Source organism: Dermacentor andersoni, chromosome 5 (genome assembly GCF_023375885.2).
Source record: "Dermacentor andersoni chromosome 5, qqDerAnde1_hic_scaffold, whole genome shotgun sequence".
NCBI lineage: Eukaryota > Metazoa > Arthropoda > Arachnida > Ixodida > Ixodidae > Dermacentor > Dermacentor andersoni.
The window spans coordinates 184,043,706-184,056,437 of NC_092818.1; the positions used below are offsets into that span (position 1 = coordinate 184,043,706).

The 12,732-nt window shown below is 44.6% G+C and overlaps 1 long non-coding RNA gene across 1 annotated transcript; it reads left to right on the plus strand.

Annotated features, from left to right (window-relative positions):
* Nucleotides 1-597: 597 nt before the first annotated feature.
* On the plus strand, nt 598-12,447 carry LOC126531719 (uncharacterized). The gene is made up of 2 exons (XR_011894678.1): nt 598-684; nt 11,045-12,447. It is a non-coding gene; the product is annotated as an uncharacterized lncRNA (long non-coding RNA).
* The last annotated feature ends 285 nt before the right edge of the window (nt 12,448-12,732 follow it).

Sequence of the window (12,732 nt, forward strand, 5' to 3'; positions counted from 1 at the left end):
CAAAGCTAGCGTAGAGCTATGTCAGTAGTGATAATAATACAAAATTAGCATCATAAGGTTGCAGTTAGGCAAAGATGCGCGCGTGCAAACTGCACGCTCCTAAAACAGCAACGGGAAGTGTGGCCTTACTCAAAAGAATATACGGGCCGACCCAGGAGATAAGGCAGTCAGAAGATGCGGGCTGATCTCAAAGGAAATGCCGTTTAAACAATAAATCACATGGTACGCTAATCCACCAGGAAATACTTTGTCTTTCTTCAGTGTCAACCATTGTTGACTCACCTTTCTTATTTGAATAAACGACATATTATAGATAATATTTTCGTTGATTTATTCAGCCATGGCCGCGACTTGTTCTACAATAAGAAATGATCTCTGCGTTCGTGATAGTGCCTTTACGCGACGGCCTTCCGCAAGGACCAACGATGGAACTAACTGTCAGGAGATCACAGACTGGAGGCAGGATTTCGAAATGCCACTGCTTGCGTGCTTGACATTCATCGTTCTGCGCAGATATATCATGTGTTTACAAATTTCAGTGTTGCTAGAAGCGGTGCAAATGGGCATTCGCCAGCTTGTCACTGAGTAGGTGTTTTATAAACGCGCTCTAAGCGGTAACGATGACACCTGCCATGCTACTTATTTGTCTTGGCTGCTTTATCCGTAATGGTCATGCTGCTTCAGGTGAAGTATTACGTGGATTTTTACTTCTGCTTTTTACTCTTTTAAACATACATTCACAACGCTGTTACACAAGAGCATTCGAAACGCAAGCGCTTTGTATTGTGCGTATTCGGTCTAGGTTTTCTTTACCATCATTGCTCGAGATGGATCGACAGTGCATGTGCAATTAAGGCTGAAGCCGCACTGCTACATCATATGTGCAGCACGTTATAGAGAAATTGGAGTCGTGGTTACTTTTCCCCAATCTGTAATTGCAGCTATAGATTAGGCAATTAGCTATGGCGTTTTCTTCAGTGAAACGTTTTTTTACAGTTAATAACTAGTTTATCTGAACTAGCGTTACGTTACCGAAGATTGGATAGAATAGACGCAAACATTGAATCAATCTCGATTTTTCTTTAGTTATATATTCTCTGGGAAACCGAGCGATGTTTAGTTTATACGAATAGATGATGATGATTGGAATTTATTGACGCAAGGGCTATATAAAGGGATGATTTAATTGCCGAGAAAAATGGCAACTGAAGAGGCCCCAGGATTCTTCGCAGTTCAAATAGCCTGTGAAAGACTGGTTGACGCTTATAGTAAGGCTGAACTGCCGGATGTCATGCTCTTTCAGCCACGCTAATGCCTTACTTGAGAGAGAGGGGGAAGAAAATAAAAAACAAATACAGGCAGGACCATTAATATACTCATCCACGTACGGAAACATTCAGCTCCAAAGGTTTTTGTTCGCGTGGTTAAAGAGATGAAAAAAGAACTATAATTTAGGAGACAACATGGTGTCAGGCGGGAGCTTTACCAAGTCACCTTCTCACGTTGCCCTTCACTTCCTGTACCTAAACAACCGCACCTTCAGAGGAAGCGTTTGGTGTTTAATCACCTTTATTGACATGCATGATGTTGAAGAGCTGTTATGTACGCCACGATATGTGTTCTCTAGTGCCCACTTCTATCCTCGACGGGATAGGTAGCTATAAAATACCGCTTGCCTATCACAAGATGAGGCAAGAAAAACTGAAAGACTACGATTTAGCACGAAGAGACTTCTTTTTCACAGGAACAAAGTTCACGTTGACAGCCGAAAGAGCTTATTCATTTGAAGTCCCTGACCCACCATGGTGGTGGGTAGTGGCTTTGGTGTTGCGCTGCTAACCCCGAGTGCGTGGGATCAAATCCCGGCCGCGGCAGTCGCATATCGATGGGTTCATGCAGAAACTCCTCAGGAAGTTGTCTAAGTATCCTTAAAGGGCCCCTCACCAGGTCTGGTCATTTTGAGCTGACAAGCGCAGAGCATACAATGCGCGCCAACGATCGTGTTTGCAAAGAATTACATCGCTACGCGCCGCGGAAAGGCCTGAAATTTCAATCCGAACGCTGTTTCCCTCTTCACTCGCGGCGAATCCACCTGAAGAGGGGCGATGACGTTGCCGGGCTCCTGCACCTACGTAATCGTGTCCGCAGTGTGACGTCGCTCATGGTGACGCGTGACTTCGAGAATTATTCAAGACAACATCTGTTATCTGCGCGATATGTTGCTTGAATTGACGAATTGAAGTTTAGAGAAACAAGAAAACACACAAACGGGAATGTCTGTGTGTTTTTTGCTTTACTTCGCACAGAAGCAAAAGAGATGTTCTTGCTTCGTCTGCTTGTTCCGATGGTCGTGCGGTCACGTGTGCAGGTACTGAAACTATGCCATTTTCTACCGTGTTCCAGCGCGTGATCACGCTCTGCGATCCGCCTGTTCTGCCTCAGTATTCGTGTCGCACTCAGTTATACCGCTAGTCCTGTTTCCTTGTGCACAGCGTGCAAAATTGTGCGCTGCGCGAATGAGACAACAGCTCGCGCACGGAGCAGTCAGCGGAAATGCGTAGCGCAGGAAAAAAAAAAGTCAGGAGAAAGAAAATGAAGGCGGGGCCTGTGACGTATGCGTGACGCGATCCTGGAGGTCTGGTATGGGAGAACGCAGAGAGGGAATTTTGCTTTCGAAGGCTAGATGGGGCGAGTGGAGAGTGCTTGGCAGTGGAGCCCGCCTGCTGAAATCATGGGTTCGTGGCACTGAAATAGTAACGCGACAGCGTTAAGGAGCTCGTGTCGCAGAAAAGCCGGTGTCGTCGGCATTGGTGTCGGCGTCAGCGGCGTTGGCCGTGAGCGATAAATCCCAGAAGGCACTTCATAAATAAAAAACATTTTGTAAGTGGGCTGGTGGGAATCGAACCAGGGTCTGCGGAGTGTGAGACGGAGACGCTACCACTCAGCCACGAGTTTTTTGTTTTTATTACCTGCTTGGCAAACGAAAATACAATGTGAGTATTACATGGCCATAAAAAAAAACAACTAGTCAATGCCGGATCAGTGTGGTGTGATAAGAACGATGTAGGCTAGTCATTTTATCCAAAGCACTTAGCCAATCAGGAGGATCACTCTGTGCACAGAAAAATTCGCGTATATATAACACACTTTCAATGAAGTATTCATGTGCTGGGGCCTGAACAATGCGCTCATGCATAATATCCATACGCGTTCGCCACACACTGTGCATGCACAGAAGCATTAACAGATCGACAGGCACTCCCTCTGGTTCCGCGCATGGCAGGAAGCGAGTCCCGAAAGCTCTTAACGGCAATTCCTTTTTAAGGCTACGTTTTAGAATATCCCACAAAAACACTGCGTCATGACAGTCCAAAAAGATATGCTCAATCGTCTCCGGTTTTTTGCATATAAAGCATTTCACAGACCAAGGTACAAAAATGCCTTTGCTTTGCAGCCACGGTTTCACTGGGAGAGTGCCTGTAAGTAGTTGAAAAAAGAAAGATTTAACAGAAGCTCTTACCGGCATTCGTTTAACTCTCTTAAGAACATCTCGTTCTGAACAGCCACGAGTTCGTTCCTTCGAAACGGGACAAAATCGCCTCTAGTGAATGCGGTGTTGCCTTAGAAACGTGCCGTAGAAAGTTATACTGCGGTGTATATCGGTAATTATGACCATGTAACTTACAGAAGTCGCAGTTTCACGAGTAGCGAAATACGTTTCCGCTACATTTCTTCTGCACTCTTCGCACACGCCGAGCCATCTTGCGGCAAACGCAGAAGACCCCCTCCTCGCAATGTACGGCGCCGCCCCGACACGGGGCGCGCCACTCGCCCCATGATCGCGTCCGCCTTCATGGCGCGTCGGGGCCCGGCTATCTGTGCCGATCGCGACGTTTGGCTGGCGTAGCGCGTTTGAGTAGGCGGTGCGAACGGGGTGCGATAACGCTATCGCGTTCCACTCTTGAAAGCGAAGCTTAAGCGTCCTCCAATTTTTTCAATCTCGGCTACTAATGAGCCGATTTTACAAATTTGAAAAATTTTTGCGGCAGAACACTCCCTAGAGGACACGTAACAACTTCCAACGTATAACAAAATTTGCTGTGGGGCCTGGTGAGGTGCCCTTTAAGCATTGTACCGCTTGCTCTCCACGCAGCCCGGTTTCATTATCACTGTTGTGAAACTTGATCCAACCAGTATAAACCATTATGAACCCTTATCGATCGTTATCAACCTTATCGGAATAGATCCAACCCTTATCAACCATTATCGATGGTTATCAACTTATAGGACTAGATCCTGGACTAGAACCTTATCGCAATCGACCCGATTCTTACGAACCTCTACCTGCCCTTATCAACACTAACGGACATTATCTGACCCTTACCAACCCTTATCAATGCTCATTAAGCCTATCATAATTGCTCCGACCAATATACGCCCTTATCCATCCGTGTCGAACCGTTATCAACAATGATGAATTCCATATACCCCCTCATCGCTCCTTATCAACTCATTGACTGGTGTGTCTGTGTTGCGCGACGTGAAGCACATGAGCCCTCAGAGATCGGTGGCATTTCGGTCGGTGAAGGAACGTCCCAGCAGAATGCGCATCCCTCGAGCACCGAAAGGCATCGAGAATGTGGCGGGCTTGGCATAAAACTTTCTCAAAATCAGAATTTTCCTGATGACTACAACGCTTCAAGATGGCTCTACATGTGGTTCTAGAGATGGCTTTTATTTCACCTTTACCAAGTCTTTCAACAACTCTTTCATAGAAACTGTCCTCTTGAACCTTTCTTTTGTATCGCAGGTACAACACGTTCATATGGTTCAGATATATTCACCATCTGCAAGCGTGGCTGTTCAGCATATGCTAGATAAATTGGCAGCATTGAAAAAAAAATTTAGTGTGTCGTGCCAGCAAAATCCTTTCTGAAACGTTTTATGTTTTGTGTATTGTTTGTGTATAATCTCAAAGTGGGCAATAAAGAATAAAGGTGTTTAGCTCAGTGGGTAAGACACACGGCACCTGAGTGTCGTGTCGTAGGTTCGAAAATCACCACTGCCACGTTTTTCCTTGCGAAATTATTTTGTTTTATAGGTTATATTTTTCATAGTGATTCGTCCTACGTGGCGCATGGACATGTCACCTCGTTGGCTAGGTATAGAAATGCTTGCGGAATTAAAATGCCCGTTTACCATGCGTCGAGTGCTCATTAAAGAACCCCAGGTGTTAAAAATTATTCCGAGGTCCCCCACTATGGCATGGCTCATGATTACATCGTGGTTACGCGCCCGAATTCAGTCTTTTCTAAGGTTATTTGGGGCATGCCTAAGAATTCGCCCTCCTTGTTGGCCTGTACTAGCTTCAAATCATAGTCGTTGAAGAGACACCACATAGTAGGAGTTATAATTTTAAAGTGACAAACAATGGCTCGAAAACCAGTAAGCGGCGTGACCTGGCGGTGAAATCTTGGTACTTCGGACGTAGTATATGAGATAAGTGTACGCAAGTAAGCTATTGTAAGTACAGCATACTCAACGCATAAAATTGCAGTTCGGACATTATCAGACGCATACGCTTTATTCTATGCGTATTACGAAGTAAAGGAAGTTCACGCTAACGATCGCCACACGCGTCCCACAATGCATGGTGGTTCGCATGCTGTTTGTACGCGCTCGAGTTTGCGAGTGAGTACCAACAGTCATGTGGTCTCCCTGTGAGATAAAACTGCCGTAGACTAGTTGTGGCGTAAGCGGGTGCCAGCACTACAATATTAGCACATGCGTGGCTGCGGCAACACGATTAATTGTGTATCACGAGTAAAAGTTGGAATATGAACCTGGCAACATTTAACGCTAGAACGTTATCTAGTGAGGCGAGTCTAGCAGTGCTATTGGAGGAATTAGAGGGCAGTAAATGGTATATAATAGGGCTCAGTGAAGTTAGGAGGCCAAAAGAAGCATATACAGCGCTAAAAAGCGGGCACGTCCTGTGCTACCGGGGCTTAGCGGAGAGACAAGAACTAGGAGTCGGATTCCTGATTAATAAGAATATATCTGGTAACATACAGGAATTCTATAGCATTAACGAGAAGGGGGCAGGTCTTGTTGTGAAACTTAATAAGAGGTACAAAATGAAGGTTGTACAGGTCTACGCCCCTACATCCAGTCATGATGACCAGGAAGTTGAAATCTTCTATGAAGACGTGGAATCGGCGATGGGTAAAGTGAAAACAAAATACAGTATACTGATGGGTGACTGCAATGCCGAGGTAGGCAAGAAGCAGGCTGGAGACAAGGCAGCGGGGGAATATGGCATAGGCACTAGGAATAGCAGGGGAGAATTATTAGTAGAGTTTGCGGAACAGAACAATATGCGGATAATGAATACCTTCTTCCGCAAGCGAGATAGCCGAAAGTGGACGTGGAGGAGCCCGAACGGCGAGACTAGAAATGAAATAGACTTCATATTCTGCGCTAACCCTGGCATCATACAAGATGTGGATGTGCTCAGCAAGGTGCGCTGCAGTGACCATAGGATGGTAAGAACTCCAATTAGCCCAGACTTGAGGAGGGAATGGAAGAAACTGGCACATAAGAAGCCGATCAATGAGTTAGCGGTAAGAGGGAAAATAGAGGAATTCCAGAACAAGCTACAGAACAGGTATTCGGCTTTAACCCAGGAAGAGGACCATAGTGTTGAAGCAATGAACGACAATCTTGTGGGCATCATTAAGGAGTGTGCAATAGAAGTCGGTGGTAAATCCGTTAGACAGAATACCAGTAAGCTATCGCAGGAGACGAAAGATCTGATCAAGAAACGCCAATGTATGAAAGCCTCTAACCCTACAGCTAGAATAGAACTGGCAGAACTTTCGAAGTTAATCAACAAGCGTAAGACAGCTGACATAAGGAACTATAGTATGGATAGAATTGAACAGGCTCTCAGGAACGGAAAAAGCCTAAAATTAGTGAAGAAGAAACTGGGAATTGGCAAGAATCAGATGTATGCTTTAAAAGACAAAGCCGGCAATATCATTACTAATATGGATGAGGAGTTCTCTAGAGATTTATACAGTACCAGTGACACGCACGATGATAATGGAAGAGAGAATAGTCTAGAGGAATTCGAAATCCCACAGGTAACGCCGGTAGAAGTAAAGGAAGCCTTGGGAGTTATGAAAAGGGGGAAGGCAGCTGGGGAGGATCAGGTAACAGCAGACTTGTTGAAGGATGGTGGGCAGATTGTTCTAGAGAAACTGGCCACCCTGTATACGCAATGCCTCATGACCTCGAGCGTACCGGAATCTTGGAAGAACGCTAACATAATCCTAATACATAAGAAAGGGGACGCCAAAAACTTGAAAAATTATAGACCGATCAGCTTACTGTCAGTTGCCTACAAACTATTTACTAAGGTAATCGCAAATAGAATCAGGAAAACCTTAGACTTCTGTCAAGCAAAGGACCAGGCAGGATTCCGTAAAGGGTACTCAACAAGAGACCATATTCACTCTATCAATGAGGTGATAGAGAAATGTGCGGAATATAAACAACCCCTATATATAGCTGTCATTGATTACGAGAAAGCGTTTGATTCTGTCGAAACCTCAGCAGTCATGGAGGCATTACGGAATCAGGGTGTAGACGAGCCATATGTAAAAATACTGAATCTATAGCGGCTGCACAGCCACCGTAGTCCTCCTTAAAGAAAGCAACAAAATCCCAATAAAGAAAGGCGTCAGGCAGGGAGATACGATCTCTCCAATGCTATTCACAGCGTGTTTACAGGAGGTATTCAGAGACATGGATTGGGAAGAATTGGGGATAAACGTTAATGGAGAATACCTTAGTAACTTGCGATTCGCTGATGATATTGCCTTGCTTAGTAACTCAGGGGACCAATTGCAATGCATACTCATTGACCTGGAGAGGCAAAGCAGAAGAGCGGGTCTAAAAATTAATCTGCAGAAAACTAAAGTAATGTTTAACACTCTCGGAAGAGAACAGCAGTTTTCGATAGGTAGTGAGGCACTGGAAGTGGTAAGGGAATACATCTACTTAAGGCAGGTAGTGACGGCGGATGCGGATCATGAGACGGAAATAAAGAGAAGGATAAGAATGGGCTGGAGTGCATTTGGCAGGCATTCTCAGATCATGAATAGTAGGTTGCCGTTATCCCTCAAGAGAACGGTGTATAATAGCTGTGTCTTACCAGTACTCACCTACGGGGCAGAAACCTGGAGGCTTACGAAAAGGGTTCTACTTAAATTGAGGACGACGCAATGAGCTATGGAAAGAAGAATGATGGGTGTAACGTTAAGGGATAAGAAAAGAGCAGATTGTGTGAGGGAACAAACGCGAGTTAATGACACCTTAGTTGAAATCAAGAAAAGGAAATTGGCATGGGCAGGACATGTAATGAGGAGGGAAGATAACCGATGGTCATTAAGGGTTACGGACTGGATTCCAAGGGAAGGGAAGCGTAGCAGGGGGCGGCAGAATGTTAGGTGGGCGGATGAGATTAAGAAGTTTGCAGGGACGACGTGGCCACAATTAGTACATGACCGGGGTTGTTGGAGAAGTATGGGAGAGGCCTTTGCCCTTCAGTGGGCGTAACCAGGCTGATGATGATGATGATGATGATGATGATGACGTGTAATAGTGTCGGTTTCCTTAAGAGAACTTGGGTTGGCTAAAAAACACCCTTGAGTGGCTAATGACCAAAGCAGTTGGACAGAAAAGCATGAAAACACGTAACTATTATTGCAGAAATAATTTAACGCTTCGGAAAACGTGGATCAAAGGAATATCGGTTTCATAAACAAAATAATACCTTCTCAGAGCTACGGCCGCACTTTTCGTCTGGCTCCCTCCAATGCCGGCGTATAATCGCTATCGGGCTCACCTATCGCCGCTTTCAGCATGCTTCCAATGAAGAACTACACCATCATTGCGGATCAAAAAATTCTGGTAAAAAATTTACCACTGTATGTATAGACACTCTGACCGATAAACATTGCATGAGCATAAAAAAAATTGGTGCCATAAAACTGGGTTGTCAGCCTCCTTAAGGCCAACCCGCTCGAGGGCTGGCAATGGGGAATGAACCTCATACTTCGGTTCCATCTGCTTGTGAAGTAGGTGCTCTCGGGACGTTTGTGGCGTCGAACATAGCAACGGGGTTACGTTCCATATTTTCTGAGCAGCAAATTTAGCCATTTTCGGGACACATGTTTCTTTTTCTTCCAGAAAACCATCAAAACTTCGAGAATTTATTTATGATTGATTCATCGTGAACAGCTTTCATTAATGGATTATCAGCAGCTCATTTATTATTTTCTGCTGTATTTTACTGTCAATTATATTTACTGTCAATTATTACTTTTTCAGTGGCAGATAAGCAAAGCTGCAGAAATGGTTTACAAGAAGGGTTGTAATTCTTGAAACAAAAGCCACGCGCGCCCTTGGTATAGCACATGCGACGCGTTATTGCTGGTGGATTGCGGAAAGGAAGAGGCAGAGGCGGCGTTGGCAAAACATTTATGTCGAGCTAGCCATGTCAATGCAAGAAAGTTCTTCAGAGGCTCTAAATATTCCTCGTAATCGTTAGCAGTATGTTGAAGCTCCAAACCCGACCAGCCTTCCAGATCTACTTGTTTACTTGAGGTGAAGAGGCGTCCAAAAATTCACGATTCTTGCATTGAAAGGGTGGCCGTGATAGCCGCAGCCGCCCCACTCTACGCCGCCATATTTAAATCCCAGCGGAGCCAGACTGTCCCTTCGTTTTTTCCCCAAACTGCACACTCAAAAAATTTTAAAAATTTTACAATTGTTAAATTTTTTACAGAAGTTGCTGCAGTTTGCGCAGCTTTCACACTAAGACGATCAAACGGCGGCCCTCATTCATGGTAATATGTAGGAGAAAGGAAACCCCTGTACGAGTGAGACTCATCATTGGAATATTTTGAAGAAAACGCCCGGGAGAAGTGGGACTCGCCCTTGGCACAAAAAGGGTTAACGTACTCCTCCAGCTGGCTTCTATGAGCTAGGCGACGCATTGATTAACATCGAAGACTCTTTGGGCCTCTAATCATTTAGGGTGAAATATATTGCACAAGGCAAGTGGCGCAAATCGTGTTTCATTCGAAATGTTTTCTTTATAGTTTTGTATAACACATAGAACTCGCCAAATAACAGGCGTGTGAGCGCACCGTTATGATTCTACGTGTCAAACAAGGCGTAACGTGTTAATAAATAATACTATTCTCAAAGTTCTCCCAGCTATCAGATTGCCCTATTCGCAGTGCACTGCTGTCCAATTCTCCGACAGGCCCGATGTATGCGTATATGGGACCTAGGTACTACTACAAAGCTGCATAGAGCTAGTTTACGACAGAACACTAGCGCAACATCAAAGCATCGACGAAGGAGGTGAGATACAGAATCGATATTTTTCAACAAACGTTTATTGGAAACGGGAATGAAAATATGCATGGATTCGTAGGAAGCGCGCATGCCACTCAGCCATGTCTTTTAAAAATTGTGAGAGCAAAGCCCGAAGGAACACAAGTTCTTCTTCAGATAGTTCTACAGATGGCGAGCTGTAGCATTCTGGCGCCTATAGGCTTTCAACCATTTCGATCTCAATCATCTCTTTTACTAGCGTTTCCTTATTCTTGTATTAGACGCGAGTATCTTGAAAGTGTGGCAAACATCTGCGCATGCTGTAATGAGTAGGAAGACGGTTGTCCTTCGATTTGTGCACGTTACTGTTGTTTCCTGAAGCCATCATTTAAGCATCTAGCAATTGTCCGTGCCTTGGTTTTGCGCTATTTCTCTGTCGTTATGTAGCATCATGCCAAAGCTGCTCCCATCAAAGCTAGGTTGTTTGTGTGAGGCAGCGTTGATTATGTACATTTTTCATGCCATGTCGCAAATGTCTGCAATATTAGCGTTCTATCGAAAAATGTAAAATGCATTTTATCGCGATGTAAGCGTTCACAAAATTTAACATAAGAGACGTGTAATTTCGTTCCAGAAATACCACATTCTGGCATTTACATAACAATATCCTCATACAGCGGATTTTGGAGTTATGGACACTTCGAGATGAACTGGTTTGGAATTCCGGAACAATACTTGGGACTGACGTACGCCGTGCTGTCAACGAAGAAGCTACCACGCGTGCATTCTGACGTTCTCTCCATCTCACCTATTCTGCGACCTACCGACAGATTTACGACAAGTGTTCCAGCGCCTAGCTTTAATGTCAGCACTTTGATGAGGGGAGAATGTCTCGGCTATTGGGCTGTCGTACTCGAAGAATCGTATATGCCTTGGGAGCCAGTCGTGTTGTATTCTTCGTGCTTCACTCCTAAGCCTCGGTGGATGCGACAGAATTGTTGCAAGCTTTCAACTCTCAGTCTTTTGGACATGCTCATTCCTGGTACGCACAATTCTGGCATGTACAACCAAATGTACACGCATCCGCACGAAGAGTACCTGTATAACCAGGACCAAACCATTGCGCAGCAGCTCGCATACGGCATTCGTAGCCTGGATCTGAGGGTGCAGTACTCGGGCGGCGACTTTTACGTCACCCACAGCAGAACAGCAGGATGGCCCACCATACGACAAGTTCTGAAGGAAGTTCGCGAATTCGTGGAAGCTACCGGCGAACTTGTGCTTCTAGATTTTCACAGGTTCACGACCGGTTTTGACGAAGGGCACGATAACGTTACTGCGCGACATTTGGAACTTGTGAAGCTAATTGTTACCGAGTTGCATGACGTTCTTCTGGAGGGTTACGCTTACGTGATGAAGTTGGACATGATCTTGGATGAATGCAAGAACGAAACAAGATTGGATGGCCACGTGATAGTATTTTATAATTATGAACAATATAAGGGACCATATAAAAGTTATTTGGGACCCGCTGTCGAGCACAGATGGCCCAATGCGCAAAGCCAAGATGCTCTTATGAAATATTTGAGAGATAAAGCATGCGTACGTGGAAGTGGCAGTAATCTGATTTCGATAATGGCAGAACTCACGCCCAAATTTCCATATCTTATTATTGGAAACCGCCGTGCAGCAGAGTGGGTAAACCACGACGTTACGAAATATTTTAGGCGAGAAGGACCAAACTGTTCTGGTATTATTGCCACGGATTACTTCTTAGGTAATGGGATAATTGAGGTAGCCATTAAGGCTAACCTAGAGAAAGGATCTGAAAGAGCATTCTTGTATCAATATAATCCTCATAAGTACTGTAGCGTAGGTGACACCACATAGATGTTTCGTGGAGGAAGCTCCGTGTTACTGGTATTGTCAAGATGAAAGCTAACCCTCTTTGGCTGCTATCGCGCGCGCTCTGGTTCAGAGTCAAAGCCAAATAAAAAAAAAGAACGAGAAATAAATATTTTGTCTGAATACCTGAATGGAATCGTCGCCTTTTGATGTTCTTTACGATTTTCTAGAATCTCTTATCGATAATTTCACGATTGGAGCAGCCATTTATATCGTAGCCAAATACTCTAATTACACATTACATGCCAGACAAAAAATACTGGTCGCTGCTCAACAAGACTCTAAACAACATACATTAGTTTGCATTTATGTAGAATGACTATCTCTGTTTTAAGGCTTTTCGCAAGACGCTGGAATCAACACCAAAAAACACGCATTTTAAGTGAAGGCGATGTACAATAACACACAGGAAAAGAA